Below are 20,915 nucleotides of genomic sequence, written 5' to 3'. Positions count from 1 at the left end.
CTTAATTGTCCTTCCAAAATGGACAACCTCACACTTGGCAGGGTTGAACTCCATCTGCCACTCCTCAGCCCAGCTCTGCATCATATCTAAGTCCCTTTGCAGCCGACAACAGCCCTCCTCACTATCCACAACTCCACCAATCTTCGTATCATCTGCAAATTTACTGACCCACCCTTCGACTCCCTAATCCAAGTCATTAATAAAAATTACAAACAGCAGAGGACCCAGAACTGATCCCTGTGGAACTCCACCTGTAACTGTGCTCCAGGCTGAATATTTACCATCTACCACCACTCTGACTTCGACCGGTTAGCCAGTTTTCTATCCAACTGGCCAAATTTCCCTCTATCCCATGCCTCCTGACTTTCCGCATAAGCCTACCATGGGGAACCTTATCAAATGCCTTACTAAAATCCATGTATACTACATCCACTGCTCTACCCTCATCCACATGCTTGGTCACCTCCTCAAAGAATTCAATAAGACTTGTAAGGCAAGACCTACCCTTCACAAATCCGTGCTGGCTGTCCCTAATCAAGCAGTGTCTTTCCAGATACTCACAAATCCTATCCCTCCGTACCCTTTCCATTACTTTGCCTACCACCGAAGTAAGACTAACTGGCCTGTAATTCCCGGGGTTATCCCTATTCCCTTTTTTGAACAGGGGCACAACATTCGCCACTGTCCAATCCCCTGGTACCACCCCTGTTGACAGTGAAGACGAAAAGATCATTGCCAACGGCTCTGCAATTTCCTCTCTTGCTTCCCACATAATCCTTGGATATATCCCGTCAGGTCCGGGGGACTTGTCTATCCTCAAGTTATTCAAAATGTCCAACACGTCTTCCTTCCTAACAAGTATCTCCTCTAGCTTATCAGTCCATTTCTCACACTCCTCTTCAACAATACGGTCCCTCTCGTTTGTAAATACTGAAGAAAAGTACTCATTCAAGACCTCACTTATCTCTTCCGACTCAATACACAGTCTCCCACTACTGTCCTTGATCGGACCTACCATCGTTCTCGTCATTCTCATGTTTCTCACATATGCATAAAATGCCTTGGGGTTATCCTTGATCCTATCCGCCAAAGATTTTTCATGCCCTCTCTTAGCTCTCCTAATCCCTTTCTTCAGCTCCCTTCTGGCAATCCTGTATCCCTCCAGTGCTCTGTCTGAACCTTGTTTCCTCAACCTTACGTAAGCCCCCTTCTTCCTCTTTACAAGACATTCAACCTCTCTCGTCAACCAAGGTTCCCTCACACGACCATCTCTTTCCTGCCTGACAGGTACATACATATCAAGGACACATCGTATCTGTTCCTTGAAAAAGTTCCACATTTCCACGACATCCTTCCTTGACAGCCTATGCTCCCAACCTATGCTCCTTAGATCCTGTCTTACAGCATCGTATTTACCCTTCCCCCAATTGTAAAATCTACCTTGTTGCACGCACCTATCTCTCTCCATAACCAAGGTGAAAGTCACAGAATTGTGGTCACCATCACCAAAATGTTCACCCACTAACAAGCCCATCACTTGCCCCGGTTCGTTACCAAGTACCAAATCCAATATGGACTCCCCTCTGGTCGGGCAATCGACATACTGAGTTAGAAAAGCTTCCTGTACACACTGCACAAACACCGCCCCATCCAATCTACTTGATCTAAAGAGCTTCCAATCAATGTTTGGGAAGTTGAAATCACCCATGACTACTACCCTGTGGCTTCTGCACCTTTCCAAAATCTGTTTCCCAATCTGTTTCTCCACATCTCTGCTGCTATTGGGGAGCCTATTTCTGGCTGCACCTTTCCTATTTCTGACTTCAGCCCATACTACCTCCAAAGGCAAATCCCCCTTGAACTGCCTTTCTGCAGCTGTTATACCATTTCTAATTCGCAACGCCACCCCCCCCCCTCCTCCTTTTTTACTACCCTCCCTAATCTTACTGAAACATTTGGAACCAGGAACCTCCAACAACCATTCCTGTCCCTCTTCTATCCACGTTTCCGTGATGGCCACAACATCGTAGTCCCAGGTACCGATCCACGCCTTAAGTTCACCCACCTTATTTCTGATACTCCTTGCATTGAAGTATACACACTTGAGCCCATCTCTGTGTCCGCAAGTACTCCCTGTCAGTGCTACCTTCTCCACAGCCTCCCTACATTCTTGGACATCCTGACAAACAGCTAGCCTACTTGCTGGACTACAAGTCCGGATCCCATCCCCCTGCCAAATTAGTTTAAACCCCCCCCCCCCGAAGAGTGCTAGCAAACCTACCTCCCAGGATATTGGTGCCCTTCTGGTTCAGGTGCAATCCGTCCTGCTTGTACAGGTCCCACCTTCCCCAGAATGCAGTCCAATTGTCCAAATACCTGAAGCCCTGCCTCCTACACCATCCTTGCAGCCACGTGTTCAACTGCACTCTCTCCCTATTCCTTGCCTCACGGTCACGTGGCACTGGCAACAACCCAGAGATGGCGACTCTGTCCGTCCTAGCTTTTAGCTTCCAGCCTAACTCCCTGAGCTCCTGAATGACCTCCCCATCCCTCTTCCTACCTATTTCGTTGGTACCAACGTGCACCACGACTTCTGGCTGCACACCCTCCCCCTTAAGGATTTTGAAGACACAGTCCGAGACATCTCAGACCCTGGCACCCGGGAGGCCACAAACCATCCGAGAGTCTCGCCCATGTCCACAGAACCGCTTGCCCGTCCCTCTAACTATAGAGTCTCCGATAACTAGCACTCTCCGCCTCTCCCCCTTTCCCTTTTGAGCCTCAGAGCCGGACCTCGTGCCAGAGACCCGGTCACTGCAGCTTGCCCCTGCTAGGCCGTCCCCCGCAACAGTATCCAAAGCGGTATACTTATTGTTGAGGGGAACGGCCACAGGGGATCCCTGCACTGCCTGCTTCCTCCCCTTCCCACCTCTAACTGTTACCCAGCTACCTCTGTTCTCTGGCGTAACTATGTCCCTGTAGCTTCTATCTATCACCCTCTCAGCCTCTCGAATAATCCTCAGTTCATCCAACTCCAGTTCCAGTTCCCTAACTCGTTCTGTGAGGAGCAGGATCTGACTGCATTTCCTGCAGATGAAGTCGGCAGGAGTATCGGTGGTCACCCCTACCTCAAACATCCTGCAGGAGGAACATTCCACTGCCTGCGCTGCCATTACTCTACACTTTGACTCCAAAACAAGAACACTGAGTAGCTTACCTGTGGATTTTAAAGTTAGGTTAGAGGAGGAGGATGGGAGGGAGGCCTTACTATGTAGGGCCTGGGGTCTAGAACACACCCACTCAAATATCAATCACTTACCTTCCCGGCTAGCTCTGCACTCCAACTTCACTTCCGTCCAGCTCGCGCCGCTCTCTTCTTCACTATTTTAAAACTAATAGAATTATGGTAGCTGGCCCAAAAGTGCTCCTCCACTGACATCTCCGTCATCTGCCCTGCCTTATTTCCCAAGAGTAGGTCAAGTTTTGTACCATAACCACCCTATTATTCTTACAGATAACTGAGATGTACAAACACATTGAATCTCCATTTTGCATGTTTCCTCTCCTGTGAACATCTTTGTACAACATGGCCCATGTTGATTTTTGTTAAATAACCCTTCGTTGAAGCAAAAGATACTGCTTGTTAATGGGATTTAAAATGGAAAAATGCGAAGTCATGATATGAGATAAAAGTCTTAGTAAGAACTAAATAGTATTACACTGGACATTATTCACGAGAAAGATATAATTTGGTGAAGTTTTCAGTGCAACATGAATTAAAACAGTATACAGGATTGTGGCGATAAAACCAAAGAAATCGAGCTGAGTATGAAGTAGTAACCCAGCTTGAAAAAATTGCTGGTTTAGTTCAAGTCAAAGCACAATTTGCCTTCTGATTGACTCTGCTTTCTCTCCCCAATCTGGCCGTAGTAATGCTTCGGGTCAAGTGACCCTTTATTAAATTATGTCACTGACCCAAAACGTGTCTCTGTTTCTGTCCACAGATGCTACCAGGTCTGCTGAGTTTCTCCAGCAATTTCTGTTTTTGTTTCACATTTTTAGCATTTTCAGTTCGTTCTCTTCCGGTATGGGTTGACCTTGGCCTGCAACAGTTGGTAATTTCCTTGCCTGATGCCATACTTTGTGTTTGAGGTGTTTCTGCTGTTGGGAGAATTTGAATAAGACAGAAATAAAGGAAATATCTACCATTGTAGAAGCTGCTACATTTTTTTCAGGAATACAAAATTCCATATTTTATTTGGAAAGTCAACTGGACAAATCCTACAGGAAAGGAATTTCATATTTTCAAACCAGTGCAGATATTGTAATGTACTGCTCCATCTTTGACATTTGTTCACTTCACATGTTTGGAGTTGTCTTAGCAATGGATAGGACAGTGAATTGCTGAAATATCTTAACTATATATCAAAATAGAATCTTAATTTGAGAGAGGCTCACACAATGCTTCAGACTTCACCATTACATTAACCCTGAGAGTACCTGTGTCAGAACTCTGTGGTAGTGACCATTTAAGGAGGCTTTATAGTGATTGACATATCAAGAGTTGGCATTTGCGACATGATCATATATAGTACTGCAATTCTGGTATCACAGTATTTCATTTCAATTACTGAAGGTAGCTATTTCTTTCTGCCACCGCATACCCACAAGGAACATTTGCCAAGTCATGCTTCCTATTGTACACACCATTATATGGAGTTGCCGTTAGCTGTAATATAATTAGTTGTACTGACAAAGTGAGTTTTTCAGCAAGTACCTTTACTGTTCTTGTATAAAGGGTATACACAGTCTGTAGTTATAGAGTTCAATTTTTAGATTGGCCACTGGTGATAAATCTGGTGTTGCAGAGCAGCATAAACTGTCTCATGAGATTAGGTGCACAATTTACATTACAGTTAGTTCTTCTTGTGCAACCCTGTGTTATAGAAAAATTATACTTTAGAAACAGCGCTTGAAGTGTTGGCACTGTAATCGCATTACAGTTAACTCACATTTTAAGTATTTGCACTGTAGAAACAGCGTACTCAATTAGTCAATTGCATTACAGTGAATTCATGTTGATGAAACACACATCATAACAGAATGACCTGTACCTTCATTCAATGCCACACCTACAGCAATGCTGTTGATTCGTAACCGCTTTCTAAAATGGCCTAGCATGCCATTCAGCTCAAGGGCACTTAGGGATCCAAGAATTATTCCAATGCTGTCATTGCCCACATCACTTACTATAAACCTCTCCTATCTTTAGCAGCCGATTTCCATTTCCTCAGTGTAAATGGGTTTGGAGTTAAAATCTTATCCAGACTTATCCCCATGTCATTTTTGTTCACTATTTTATTATGCATCTGAATTTCAAACAAAGAAAAATGCTTCTGTAATATTTGAACTTCCTTTTTACCACTTTCCCTTCAAAAGGATTTGGAAGTGATTAACTATAAACTATAGCAAATTGTAATCACTGGTTTTTTTGCAAAACATCTGAGGTCTCAAATGTTTAAAATACTAATGGGCTAGGTATTAAAATGGTTTCACCAAAATTGTAAACAATAAATAATTCATTAACCTGTCTCTATATTAAAGAGCTTACACACATTATGTTGAGAGCTTCTTGGTTCTGGTCACTCAGCAGGGGTTGTCTGTCACAAGACTTACCCATGGCCTGTGAATTTTAGGAAACCAGCAGAAACCCTCTGACAGATTTTAAATGAAATACAGCAAGAGTTGGCTGCTGTTGTCTGGCTCAGAATAGAATACAGGAGACTTGTTAGAAAGAAAAACAAAGTAAGTTCCGAAGAAGTATTTTATTGGATGCAAAATGTGAACACTTTTTCTCTCTATAGGTGCTGCTTGATCTGATGAGTTTCTCCAGGAGTTCCTGTTTTTATTTTAGATTTCAAGCATCTGCACCTTCTTATTCTTAATGTAGAACTGTTCGAACTTGTGCGAGTAAGATAATTACTTAGGGGAATCATTTGTTAATATTTTGGGAAGTTGAGATAATTGAACTTGGCGAGTCCGATCATGCTTCATGTTTGACCTCGTCGGACCATTATTTCTCAGTCTGTATTAGAGAAGATTAGACTAATGCATATATTCAGTTCAGATTGCAATGCTGTACTATTGTTATAACTTGTGCTTCATAGTTAGATCTTTGGCAGTACAGGCATACCAGTAGGCTGTATAATTCACTTGACTGGATGTATGGTTTGTGACGCAGTGATGATAGCAGCATGGATTCATTTCCTGCACCAGCTAAGGTTACCATGAAGGACTGTTCCTCTGAATGTCTTCCCTCCCTGAGACATGATGACTCTCAGGTTAAATCACCTGTCGTGTCTCTCTGATGAGGGAGCAGTCCTATGGTCCAGTAAGTCTATGGTGACTTTTCCTTTACAGGTAAATGAATAACACTAAATGAAAGGCACTAAGGACTCATGCAACAATGATATAGTGCTACTGTTGCTATGACCCAAATTTTTAACAATTCAGATGCATAGATGAAAATGAAGACTTGCATTTATATATTATTTTTCATGACTGTAAGATGTCCAGATGTTGTGGTTCTGTTCGCCGAGCTGGGAATTTGTGTTGCAGATGTTTCATCCCCTGTCTAGGTGACATCCTCAGTGCTTGGGAGCCTTCTGTGAAGCGCTTCTGTGATGTTTCCCTTGGCATTTATAGTGATTTGTATCTGCCGCTTCCGGTTGTCAGTTCCAGCTGTCCGCTGCAGTGGCTGGTATATTGGGTCCAGGTCGATGTGCTTATTGATTGAATCTGTGGATGAGTGCCATGCCTCTAGGAATTCCCTGGCTGTTCTCTGTTTGGCTTGTCCTATAATAGTAGTGTTGTCCCAGTCGAACTCATGTTGCTTGTCATCTGAGTGTGTGGCTACAAAGGATAGCTGGTCATGTCGTTTCGTGGCTAGTTGGTGTTCATGGATGTGAATCGTTAGCTGTCTTCCTGTTTGTCCTATGTAGTGTTTTGTGCTGTCCTTGCATGGGATTTTGTACACTACATTGGTTTTGCTCATGCTAGGTATCGGGTCCTTCGTCCTGGTGAGTTGTTGTCTGAGAGTGGCTGTTGGTTTGTGTGCTGTTGTGAGTCCTAGTGGTCGCAGTAGTCCGGCTGTCAGTTCAGAAATGTTTTTGATGTATGGTAGTGTGGCTAGTCCTTTGGGTTGTGGCATGTCCTCATTCCGTTGTCTTTCCATTAGGCATCTGTTGATGAAATTGTGGGGTATCCGTTTTTGGGGAATACATTGTATAGGTGTTCTTCTTCCTCTTTTTGCAGTTCTGGTCTACTACAGTGTGTTGTGGCCCTTTTGAACAGTGTCTTGATGCAACTTCTTTTGTGTGTGTTGGGGTGGTTGCTTTCGTAGTTCAGGACTTGGTCTGTGTGTGTGGCTTTCCTGTATACCTCTTTGGTGAATTATCTGTTCGGTGTTCATGTCCAGATGCGTTTTACGTTTAGGGAAGAATATTTGAAGTTTAGTCACTGTTCTGATGTCAGCAACATGGCAGCCAGTTTGCCCACAGCAAGGTGTCACAAATAGCATTGTGGCAATGACCAAATAATCTGTTTCTGTGATATTGATTGAGATTGGTCAGAGCAGCAGGGATAAATCCCCTTCTCTTTGAAATAATGAAGCAGCATAAAAAGATAATCAAGGCTGCTGACAGATAATCTTCACAGAAGAAAAAAATACAATCACAGAATTAAATCACCAGCACACCCTTAGTTCTTTTTTCAGAAAACTGTAACTTCAGCACTATAAAGTTTAATGACCGTAACATGAAGGCTGACTGCTTCAAAGTATACCCTCCTGTTTCATGAAATTGTACACCAGAAACACTAATTTGTGCAGCATGTAGATAATAAAAGAAACTTATTAATTAGAATATCTTTGTGCTGGAATTTAACATTGCGTATTCCAGTAGAAGCAGATTTTGTCCCTCATCTGTTCCTTGTTTACTTTGATGTGGAGGTGCTTTATTGACTTGGCAGCTGCTTGAGAGTTTGTTTTTCTCTCCTTTTGCCTTCCTGCTGTGCCACACTCCTGTGTGATTGGATAAAAGGTTAATGCTATAGTTACACAAGATCACAAGGTTGTCTACTGATTTCCTGCTGCTTGTTTTGCTGTCCACCATTTATATTGCATAAATCATTTGTGCTGAGTAAAACAATGCATTTTCTGAATTCTAGTGAGCAGAGTCACTGAAAAATTGTGAATTAACATATTAAAGATTATATATATATATATGCACATACTTATTGTCTGTTGCACTTAAAATGTGAAACAAAGTCAGTGTTAAATTTGTTCTTTTTGTTGGAATTTTAAATTAAAGAGCAAAAGATCAGATTGTTAGGCAAAGAAAATCTATCAAGTTAAGAAGAAACAGAATTGGATTACTCAAATGTTTTTCAAAACCTTTTGGGATACTTCTAATATATTCCTTGTGATTGTATGCATTTAGATTTTTAAAAAATCCCTTATGAGCCACATTTGAAATTTCATCTAAAATATTAGAGGTATAAGCAATGATTGAAATTCATTCCACAGAAGGCCTGCATTTTAAATCTGAGGATGAAAGGAGCTAACACTGGATTGCTGGCTGTTGGATGTCTATTAGGCCTATTAATTAACTTGCTGACATCCATTATCCCTTGAGCCCACCACAGTACACGTTTGGGACAGGGATTAAGTGAGAGATGCCAGGTTTTTCAAGATCTTCTAAAGGCCACTCTGAACCAGGGGTATGGGGTCCATGATTATAAGGCGCTCTTTATCCAATTGAGTGACCATTTAGAAGAGGGAAACTACAGAAGGATAGCCTCATGATCTTGCCTCTGACACCCCTGTGCGACACTTGCCGGTGACTCCCATCCTGCACTCCCTCACCTCTAGTCTTAGGGATCGTTGGAAATCCCAGGCTGCTTGTGAGCACACTGTCGATAGCAGCCACTTCTCCTGGTGATGCTGACTACAATAGGAGCAAAAGAACTAGGAGAAGGAATAGTTAATTCATTTCCTCAAGTCTGCCTTGACATTTGATATGATTATGGCTGATCTCATCTTAGCCTCAACTTCACTTTCCTGCCACCTCTCAATAACCTTCAACCTGTTACTAATTAAAAATCGTTCTGTCTCCTCAAATTTAATCGATGTCTCAGCATCCACTGTACTCTGGGATAGTGAATTCCACAGATTTATGAACCTTTGACAGATGCAATTTCTCATCATCCATGTCTTAAATGTGCAACCCCTTTTTCTAAAACAATGATGTCTCAATCTAGAAAGCCCCACTTTGTCAATCCCCTTTCTTTTATACATTGCTTTTCTTATAAGGAAGTGGATTAGATGCAGAAGGACTGTAAAACTTCAATCCGTTTTATTGGTTGTGGAGTCTCTTAGCCCTGCCAATCACATGACGTTTTGCTATTTGGCATCTGTAATCTTGCGTTACAGCCTCATCAGGCTGACCCCTCATGCCTTTAAGCTTTGCTTTGTTCTGCTCTTGTCATACTCACATGCACTGCCCACTGAGGCAGGATTGATCTCCTGACTTGATCATGATACTAGAGTGGAGGATGTACAGTGCCATGACGTTATGATTTGTAGTTGAGTACAGATCTTATGCTGCTAATGGCTCACAGCACCTATGGCTGCTCAGTTTTGAGTTGTGGGAAATTTACTGATGAAATTCAGTCAGTGAATTAAAACAAAAAAAAACTGAAGATTGAAGTGGACCCACTTGAGGATGAGACTGGGACCAGTACGATGCAGTTAGCTGAGTCATGTTCTTAGTAAACCACAATATAACTTGCATTTTCACTGTCCACTTGAAATAAAAATTTAGATGCTTTTTTGAGTTAGATAAGTTTTTACACAGAATTATGCATAAGTTAATTTTCCTCACTTATAGCTTAAACACATTACAGTTTCAAGAGTTCAAGACAACCTTAGATTTCAAAATGAATCAAATAATATGCATTAACAGGATGCAAAGGCATTCTGAAAATGGCATAAAAAGGAAGAAATTAGTCCAGTATTTACACCTAGAGACCAATAAGATCAACTCTGAAAATTACATTGGAAAGTAAGTGTTGCAACTGCCATTTTATTCCACTTATTAAAATTTATTGTATTAACCACTGCAGCAAAGCACAGAATGGAATCACAGGTTTCTGCATTCTGCTTAAAATTCTGTTAGATTAATTCAGGCTTATCCCTGCATTAAAACAATTCTAAAGGCGTTTTTTTAGCTGTGAAACACATTGTGATGGCCCAAGATTAGGCAAGGTAATATAAACATTCAGCAGGTTCATTTTGATAATACATAAACTTGGTGCAGTGGAACATCTACATTTATATGAAGTTCTTTGTTTTATGAAGTTGAATAATAACTACCTAGCTACACGTATTGTACTGAGAATCTTTGTGCAGGACTGGACAAACAAGTGAGAAAAAAATGATTAAGATTTTTGTAATTTCAATTGGAAAGTCAAGAAAATCAGATATTAAATATTCCTCAAACATTGCTCAATCCCTCAAAGTAAATAGAAAATTTCTATGCACCCTTTTTTTATGAAGGTTCTTTGTTTCTGTTCTATCACCCAGATTTTGGGTTTCCATAATCTACACCATTTCTTCAATTAGGCAAACCGGTTTAAAGCTAATACTGCTAGTCTGTATGTACAGAACTTGTGGGAATATAACAGGTTGACTTCTCCAATTTTAGGATTTTCACTTTGGGCTACCTTCCAAACAGAACAGAACTCCAAACAGAAGTTTCTCAATGTTTATGAATTTGTTGATTAGTGTCCCATATTGAGAAAAGTTATGCATTCACTCACTGTTTTGTATAGTAAACTTATCCACAAGAAAAGCTACAAATTAGTTGTGGTTCACTCACAGGACAACATATTGTCATACCTGGTATTGACAGATTCCATCTCTGGTAGACTTTCAACTTGAAAAAGTTTAATATTTTTGTAGTTAAGAGGAAATCCATTGGAAGAGTCTTACCTCATTGTCATTGAGATTGTACAAATTGAAATACAGTATCATCTTTTATTCAGAGACTCTCCAAAAACTAATTTTAATATTCAGAATTAAAATTATCAAAAATTTATTAAAATGGACTCCAGAAATACATAAAATGTTAAAAATGCCTGCGAAAATTATTTTTTTCCTGTCTCCTCCCCAACAAAAATGTTTCCTGTTAAAGAAGAGCATGTATGACTCAAAACTAATCTTTGTGTCTGTTTAACACAGCGATAAGCAAGTATTGTTTTTTATCCCAGTCCATGTAGCTGAATAATTTAACCATACAGAATTCTAATTCATTTGCTCTGCACCTGCCTAATGCTCAAACCCAGCCACAGAATCTCATCATACTGCAGAGCCTGGGGAAATACAGTGGGGAAATCACCTGAGAGGGGAAAGTTAATTACTCCAATTTAAACAGGCTTGTCTCGGTTGCTGTCATGTTTATATTCATGTATTTTAAATAAATTCACTTAAAACAAAAACATTGACATAATGATTTATGAAGAAATCATGGCTGACTGTATGGTGTGTTGAATGACCTCTCTTGAACTGCTTCTCTCACATTGGTTTGATGCAGGCAGCCAACACATCAGCTGGTTTGTAGCTGATTCATTTGCATCCATGACTCCCAGATAAGGACTAATTGTGTGAGTTCTGCTTTGTAAAAGAAACGTAAACAGGTGCCTGTTATTTGCTTTTTTCTAACTAATTTGGTTTTCTTGTTAATACTGCCTGACTACTGCTACATTTGAACCTTTCATTTAATTGAAGGATTGCGTGAATCTGCTGTCTGGAAATGACCATCGCCCTGTAATGTTGCCAAAGGGCAGCTTTGATTGTGAGGAAGGTACTGTGTTCACTGATATAACATGGTGCATAGATCATCAAGATAAATGGCAGGAAAATATTTCTGTTTCATGCTGTCTCATGTGGAATTCCTGATTTTTTTTTTCTTGCAGATGAATTGCAGTGTTAGGGGAGCTGCATAAGTTCTTGATATCTGTTTTCCAGCATTATTGAGGTAAGTACTTTATATAGGCAAAAAATATTTTACCATGAGGCATCTTAGTAATGTATGCTTGCTGTAATATTTGCAGTTAAAATAGTATTTAGCCTTGAGTAATTTGTACTGATTTGTAATGTAACTAACAATGGTTTCTCTGTCAGTGTTGAGAATTTTAAAAATATTTTAATGATTTCTCTCAGTCCAACTTCCTGAGCTCCAATAAAAAACGCACTTTAGAGTCTGAAGGTAAAGTAATATAACATAATGTTGGACATTTATCTTGTCTAGGAAGTGAGCATGAACAGCATAATATTTTAGCCAATGGTTTCTTCAGCTTTCACTCTGATAGATGCATCACATTTATTTATATTAGCATAGAAACCTAACCATGGATTTGGATTATGTAAATGACACTGGCGATATAAATATTAATGTCAATTTGAATAATGTTTCCAAAACCAGGTTTGATCAGCTCTAATTGTATGCACTAATCATATTTGTATGACTTATATATTCTTCTAAGAAGCAGTGGGTTTAATTTTTCTTGAAAGGGGTGCACTTTCAATGAGGTGAAATATAAATATGAATTTGGTGACACAAGAATACACACGTGTGCCTACATAGAGACAGACAAACTCAAACTAGAAAATAAATTATTATTACCTTTGGGAAATGTACAACAGCAGAAGGCTCTGTAAGATGTTCCAGCAAATACAGCAGAATGTTGTAGCTTTCTCATGGGTATTATCAACGATATGGCCCAAGGCCAACTTGAGAATGTACGTGATGTCAGGGCTATAAAAGAACACTTTATCAAATTTGTTAACACAATGGTCTTTTAACCATATTTACCATAGTAAGCCCTATTTTTCAGCCTGTATTTCAATGCCTGTGTGATGATTTCAGTGAAGATTGGCCTTTAGAGGCTGTTCCAAGCACAAGCTCCGGACAGTTTTCTCTTCAGATCCTTACCAAATCCTGCATTAGGAAATAGAAAATGTATGATAATATATCAGTTCTTGCTGCCCTCACTGTGCTTAGTGAATTGTTACCACCTCCTTGTGTTGCTAAGTATCTTGCTACCCACCCACAAGTTGTCACCTGTCACTATTTCACATTTTCTTGAAATTCTGCCACTTTAGTCTTTTCTGTATGTCTTTTTACCACCCTTTTACTTTGTTCACCTTCTCATCCCTGCTGCTTTTCACAGCAACAGAGATTTAGGTGCAGAAATCTATCACTTTACTGGAGTGCGTTACCTTTCAAAATGAGTGAACTCAAACATAAACTAGTCAGTAATAGTAGTCTTTAACCGCACTCCTGAGCCAAAACATTGTATTTCTCCTTTTTTTAAGCTGTACCTGCTTTGGTCATTGTTTTTGAGTGCTTTTAGGTTATATTCTATATTGGACTGCATGGTGGCACAATGATTAGCACCGTTGCAACAGTGCTAGGACCGGAGTTCTATTCCAGCCTCAGGTGACTGTGTGGAGTTTGCAGTTCTCCCCATGTCTAGGTCTCCTCCAGGTGCTCCGTTTTTCTCCCACAGCCCAAAGATGTGCAGGTAAGGTGGCATGGCCATGCTAAATTGCCCTATAGTGTCCAGGGATGTGCAGGCTAGGTGGGCTAAACCAGGGTTGCAGGGATAGGGTGTGGGAGATGGTGTTGCTAGATCTGCATGGGATGTTCTTCAGAGGATTGGTGCAGACTTGATTGGCCAAATAGCCTCTGCACTGTAGGGATGCTATGTTTGTTTTTGCTTTAAGCTTCCTGTAAAATCTAGATCATGCCAATTATATTTTTAAGTTAAATTGTTTCTAATTGAAAGAAGGATGAAGAACCATATTGCCTTTCAGCTGTTCCAGCAGAAAATTCCAGAAAACCAATCTGTAAATGTCTGGGGTTTGACCATCACATATTTTAAGTGAGGCTGGGGAAAGAGTGAAGGCAGTTCTCATAGCTTGCATACAATCCTCAGGTTATCAAGACACCAAACCCCCCATACAAAATCAAATTGCTCATCTTCTTTTCAGAAGAGCAATGAAAAGAAAACTGTCACTAATCATATTAAGAGAATTGTATGAGTAATTTGTTTTCAGGATTGCTTGGTGTTGACCGTGTTGTTTCTTTAAAGAATTACGTCCCATGAAATAATAGAATATTTAATGCAACAGCAGCAAAACTAATAAAAGCTGTTGTGAACATGCATTAAAATGACATGAATCCTGTTGGAAATTCAGTAAGTTTTCCTTGGGAAGGACATCGTTCTCAGGGATGCACCAAAGTTTCCCCCCAAGCCAAACATCATCCTGACTTAGAAATATATCACTGTTCCTTCACTGCATTATCAATCAAAATTATAGATCTAATTTCCCAATAGTGCTGTGGGATGTACCTACATTACATGGACTACATGAGTTCAAGAAGCTGGTTCACTACGACCTTCTCCAGGGCAATTAGGGATGAGCAAAAATACTGAACCAATTCCTGTAAAAGAATAGTTTAAAATCCTCTGTACTTGCAGCCCCATTTCTTTTTACCTCAAGTGCCCTAAAGCCTCATTTTCTACAGAATTTGCGTACAGTCCCAACAGTGTGGAAGAAGGCAATTTGGCCCATTAAGTCCGTATCAACCCTCCAAAGAGCAGCTCACCCAGACCCACTGCCCCATTCTATCCCTGTTACCCTACATTTCCCATGATTAACCCACCTAGCCTGCATGCTATGAGCAATTTAACACAGCTAAATTACCTAACTTGCACATCTTTGGTCTTTGGGAGGAAACCGGAGTACCCAAAGGAAACTCTCAGGCACAGGCAGAATGTGCAAGCTCCATACAGAGTCAACCGAGGGTGAAATTGAAACAGTGTTTCCAGATTTCCAGCCTCCATATCCTTACCTATTGTTTGCTTGACAAAGAAATTGAGTGGATGAATGAAGGAACTTTAATAGGAGTGCAAGGTAGAAAGTGTGATATCTGAAGGTAGATAAAGATGGCATACAAACTAAGTGATAAAGAGGGAGATGAAAATAATAAAGAATGGGAATGTGGCAGTGACAGTTATAAGAAGAAATTTCATTTTACATGAGCACTGCTATAGGAGATAATTTACCTCTCACTATACAAAACTGTATCCTCTGACTCTCCATAGTACTCGCTGGAACCCTGCTAATAATTCTTGAAGGCAATTGAATTGGAATGAGACATAAACATTTCGCATTCACCAAGTGCTTCCACCTTCCAAGATTCATGTCTGGTTTTAAGTGGTTTGGTGATCCCTTTTTGTGCAGAAGCACTTCAAAATTGTAAACAAAGATAGTATTCACCATCTGATCGGCACATTGTAAAATATTACTCCATCAGTACTGGAGTCATGCAGTTGCACTCCATTCTTGTAGAGTTTCTTTTGAAGTAGTGTATGTTTCTTGGAGGTGTTTAATATGATGTGCTAATTTAGAATTTGCTATAATTTGGAACAGTAATGTTATTGTAGGAAACCATAGTGATTCACCGTGACACTTCCATTTCCGCACAATTTGCTGTACATGTATGTTTCCATTTCTGGAACAGAATCATTACATTCCTGCACAGCTTGCTACTGCACCAGGAAAGAATTTTACTGCATTAGTCAACTACCTCCTCGTCTAATAAATATGCACTGACCATATAGTTTATACATTAAGCAGCAAAAGATTTATGCATAAATCACACTGCTGTTCATATTTTGAAAAGAGAGAGGTAGTTTTCAAGTATGGTAAGTTTTCTTCTTAAATTAAATATATTGTCACATGTACTCGCAGAAGTACAGTGCAAAGTTTACAAGTTGCCACTTATGGCGCCATCTGAGTTACAGAGGTATCTAGGTCAGAATCTTGAAGGATCACATGCACCGTAACAGACAAGTGCCCAACCTGTAACTCATGGAGTAAGTCATGACTCACTGGTGTGTTGCGCTGGAAATCAAGCCATGCTACTCGAGTTGTCAGATAAGTTGCAGATTTCAAACAGTACTCAGATTCCCCAGTTTGCCTATCTTATTTCGGTTGACAGAAAACATAGATCAGGTTTCTGTACTTAACAAAAACTTCTAGTTAATACCAGTAAATAGACACTAGCTACAGGTAAACAGTTATGAACTGTGAGCATGCAACTCTAGTACTTAAAACTCTAATCCCTTTAAAAACTGCCCTTTGCACATGTAAGTAGTCGGAAAAAATAAAATGTTGAGGAAATGGACAAAGGGAACAAAGCAAAAGCAGTTCAGAGGTTGTTTTTCACAGGACCTGTTGAGATGGTTCTTGTGCTGATCAGAATGCTGCTTCTTGATCTTGCTTTTCCTGAATGCTTCCACTGATTTCCAAACGACACAGGGTAGCTGGTTCACGGATAAAAGATCTATGACCTATTGACTAAAAGTCACAGCATGCAGCAACTGCTGAACAAAAGTTAAACTGGTTTTGCTTCAGGCTTAAAATAGACTTACTTCCGGCAGAAAACAGAGAAAGTTCCTGAGCTGGTGATCTGAATAGCTTCTCTGTAACTTGCTCACAGACACACATTGTTCAGCTACCTAAGAACCAAACATACATTTGTTTGCAGACAGAAGACCTTTGTCATTGATAACTAGTCACTAGTCCATGAACCAATCCACTGTTTGTTACTAACCAAAGCTCCATTTGGACATAGCCCTTTGCTCCAGTTCATTTGCAACCATTGCTATAAACCACAGCATTGCAAAGAGTGTATCAACGAGTATCAAGTTACTTGCTTTCAAACCATGCCAAAATCTTGTAATATCTGGGTTTTAAAACATTTATTTTCTCATTTGAGTTCACAATTTTTAAAAAACCCGAAAAGACTCTGACTTTACAGTCAACAAGTATTCGATTGACTCATCTTGTCAGCATCCTTGGTGTACCATTTTATCCAACACTTATTGAAAAGTTCTACATGCTGGCAGACTTTCATTTGTAAGTTGGCACTATTGTTGTGACTTCACTGAATTCAGAAAGCTAGGTGCTGGCTGTGCTTAGGGGAGCCATTTTGGTAGGGCATTAGGCTACCTTTTTGTAAATGTGCACATAGTTTATCTGTGCTGGAACATTTACCTGCACTATGCATGACTTGCAGAATATAGGAGAGAATATATTGATTCATTTGGGTTTGAAAATGTGACTACATTTCTTCAGGATGTAGCCTCTCCACCTGGTGTGTATATCTATGAGAGGTCTGGAGTAGAATCATAAAGATGTATTGTACAGAAAAAGACTGTCCAGCCTATTGTGTTCACACTGATGAACAACAACCACCTCACTATTCTAATCCCATTTTCCAGCACTTGGCACATAGCCTTGTTTGCCTTGGCATCACAAGTTCTCATCTAAATACTTCTTAAATTTTAAGTGTGTTTCTGCCTCTACCACCCTTACAAGCAATGAGTTCCAGATTCCCACCACCCTCTGGATAAAAAAGCTTTTTCTCACATCTCCTCTGTACCTTCTGTCCCTTATCTTAAATTTATGCCCGTTGGTCATAATTCCCTCCAGCAAGGAGAGGTTTCTTCCTGCCTGCCCTGTCTACATCACTCATAATTTTATACATCTCAATCATGCCCCCTTTCAACCTCCGCTACTCGATGGAAAATAACCCAGTCTGTTCAATCTCCATAACTGAAGTAATTTTAAATTCCCAAACATTGAAGGGTTGAAATGATTTTCCTAATTGTCTAACCTCAGACTATTCAAAAATATGATATAAAAATAAAGCTTTTTTTAGGGGTGGCATTGTGGCTCAGTGGTTAGCACTGATGCCTCACAGCACCAGGGTGCCAGGTTCAATTCCAGCCTCAGGTGACTGTGTGGAGTTTGCACATTCTTCCCATGTCTGTGTGGGTTTCCTCTGGGTGCTCTGGCTTCCTCCCACAGTCCAAAGATGTGCAGGTCAGGTGAATTGGCTATGAGAAATTGCCTGTAGTGTTAGTTGTATTAATCAGAAGGAATGGGACAGGATGGGTTGCTCTTCGGAGGGTTGGTGTGGACTTGATGGGCCGAAGGGCCTGTTTCCACACTGTGGGTAATCTAATCTAAATATGGATTGTATTTTACCACATGGATATAGTGATATCCAGGGACTGACGCAGTATTTCCACAGTATTGACATTTCAAAAGTATAATCATTTATTTAGTTGTTTGCCAGTATAGAACAAGTCCACGCATCAATGAATTCAATACACGCCGTGACATCGAACAATTCTTCCGTCGCCTCCGCCTCCGAGCTTACTTTCATAATCAGGACTCCCGCCCACCTTCCGAGGACCCCTTCGCCCACCTCCAACACACTGCATCCACCTGGACACCCCGCGCTGGCCTATTACCTGCCCTCGACCTCTTCATTTCCAACTACCGCCGGGACATTAACCGCCTCAACCTGTCAACCCCCCTCCCCCACTCCAACCTCTCACCCTCACAACGCGCAGCCCTCCAATCCCTCTGCTCCAATCCTGACCTCACCATCAAGCCAGCGGACAAAGGGGGCACAGTGGTAGTCTGGCGCACTGACCTCTACATCGCTGAAGCCAAACGCCAACTCGAGGACACTTCTTCCTACCGCCCCCTTGACCATGACCCCACCCCCCCATCACCAAACCATCATCTCCCAGACCATACAGAACCTCATCACCTCAGGAGATCTCCCACCCACAGCTTCCAACCTCATAGTCCGGGAACCCCGCACTGCCCGGTTCTACCTCCTTCCCAAGATCCACAAGCCTGACCACCCTGGCCGACCCATTGTCTCAGCATGCTCCTGCCCCACTGAACTCATCTCTACCTACCTCGACATTGTCCTATTCCCCTAGTCCAGGAACTCCCCACATACGTTCAAGACACCACCCACGCCCTCCACCTCCTCCAAGACTTCCGTTTCCCCGGCCCCCAACGCCTCATCTTCACCATGGATATCCAATCCCTCTACACCTCCATCCGCCATGACCAGGGCCTCCAAGCCCTCCGTTTTTTCCTCTCCAGACGTTCCCAACAGTACCCCTCCACCGACACTCTCATTCGTTTGGCCGAACTGGTCCTCACCCTTAACAATTTCTCCTTTGAATCCTCCCACTTCCTCCAGACCAAAGGGGTAGCCATGGGCACACGTATGGGCCCCAGCTATGCCTGTCTCTTTGTTGGCTACGTAGAGCAGTTGATCTTCCGTAATTACACCGGCACCACTCCCCACCTCTTCCTCCGCTACATTGATGACTGCATTGGCGCCACCTCGTGCTCCCACGAGGAGGTTGAGCAATTCATCAACTTCACCAACACATTCCACCCTGACCTTAAATTTACCTGGACCATCTCTGACACCTCCCTCCCCTTCCTGGACCTCTCCATCTCTATCAGTGACGACCGACTTGACACTGACATCTTCTACAAACCCACCGACTCCCACAGCTACCTGGATTACACCTCTTCCCACCCTACCTCTTGCAAAAATGCCATCCTGTATTCCCAATTCCTCCGCCTCCGCCGTATCTGCTCCCAGGAGGAGCGGTTCCACCAAGAAGGATTTTGCCTGTCCTCGGATGCTGCCTGAATTGCTGTGCTCTTCCAGCACCACTGATCCAGATCCTAGAACATAGAATAGTACAGCACAGGAACAGGCCATTCTAAACTAATCACTTCTGCTTGCACATGGTCCATATCCCTCTATTCCCACCCTGTTCATATGGTGGTCTAAATGCCTCTTAAACACAGTTTAAAAATCACACAACACCAGCTTATAGTCCAACAAGTTTGTTTGGAAGCACTAGCTTTTGAAGTGCTGCTGCTTTATCAGGTGGTTGTGATGCAGGACCATAAGAGACAGAATTTATAGCAAAAGGTCACAATGATACAATGATACATTAAACAAACCTAGATTAAGTCTTTCATCTCTTAGAATGGAGTTGCTGGTTTCAGTTCTTTAATACGTAAATCCCAGAAATTCTTTTGAGTCACATTCTCAAGATAATTTAAAGTTTCATAACAAAAGGCAACATCTCCGCTCAGACAATGCCTGAAAGGTGTCAGTCAAACCAATAATTGATTAGATTAGACGCCCTACGGTCTGGAAACAGGCCATTTGGCCTAACAAGTCCACACCAACCCTCTGAAGAGTAACCCACCCAGACCCATTTCCTGACATTTACCCCTGACTAATGCACCTAACACTATGGGCAATTTAGCATGGCCAATTCCCATGACCTGCACATCTTTGGAAGGAAACCATAGCATCCAGAGGAAACCAATGCAGACACTGGGAGAATGTACAAGCTCCACATAGACAGTCGCCCAAGATGGGAATCAAACCCAGGTCCCTGACGCTGTGAGGTAGCACTGCTAATCATTGAGCCACCATACCACCTTTGAGTCTGACCGGTTCTGTTTCCAAAGTGGAATTTACAAATATATGGATTCACTGCCTGAATTGACTGCTTGCAGGTTCTGCATTTTTTGTGCAAAATAGAATGTATCTACAAATACATATTCACCCCATAAACTTGTATGTGTGTTGTCACAAAGCTGGTTTCTTTTTTTCTAAAAACTGTTTCTTTTCTCAAGGATACTGTGTCCTTGATTTTTTTCAGAGGGGTAATAAACCATTCTTGGTGCCGATTCGTCTGGTTTGGTACAGAGATTGAAGGGTATTGAGAGGCCTTTTTGTTTACACAGGCTAAAGTGGTCATGTTTTAGAAGTGGCCTGTGTAATGAAAGGGGAGTGGTCAATTCTCTAGCTGAGCAGTTTAGTTCAGTCCAGAACTAGTTGGAAGTTTAGTAGTGGACTGTATGAACAGGCTCC

The 20,915-nt window shown here is 41.4% G+C and overlaps 1 protein-coding gene across 9 annotated transcripts in view; it reads left to right on the top strand.

Annotated features, from left to right (window-relative positions):
• pak5 (p21 protein (Cdc42/Rac)-activated kinase 5) overlaps positions 1-20,915 on the top strand; it is a 212,078-nt gene that overhangs the window by 80,618 nt on the left and 110,545 nt on the right. For 6 of the 9 annotated variants that reach the window (XM_043696602.2, XM_043696601.2, XM_043696597.2 and 3 more), the window contains one exon: positions 12,034-12,095. The exons of 2 other annotated variants lie outside the window; for them this stretch is intronic. The gene's annotated coding sequence lies outside the window, so the exon portion shown is untranslated. Of the gene's footprint in view, positions 1-11,845; positions 11,922-12,033; positions 12,096-20,915 lie in introns of all 9 variants that reach the window. One more of the 9 variants, XM_043696599.2, reaches the window with a different exon arrangement.

The sequence above is a fragment of the Chiloscyllium plagiosum genome, unplaced genomic scaffold (assembly GCF_037043375.1).
Source record: "Chiloscyllium plagiosum isolate Xiang-an unplaced genomic scaffold, Cpla_swu_hap1 HiC_scaffold_10, whole genome shotgun sequence".
NCBI lineage: Eukaryota > Metazoa > Chordata > Chondrichthyes > Orectolobiformes > Hemiscylliidae > Chiloscyllium > Chiloscyllium plagiosum.
Note: the sequence above shows the minus strand (reverse complement) of the source record. Positions and strands in the feature narration are given on the sequence as shown.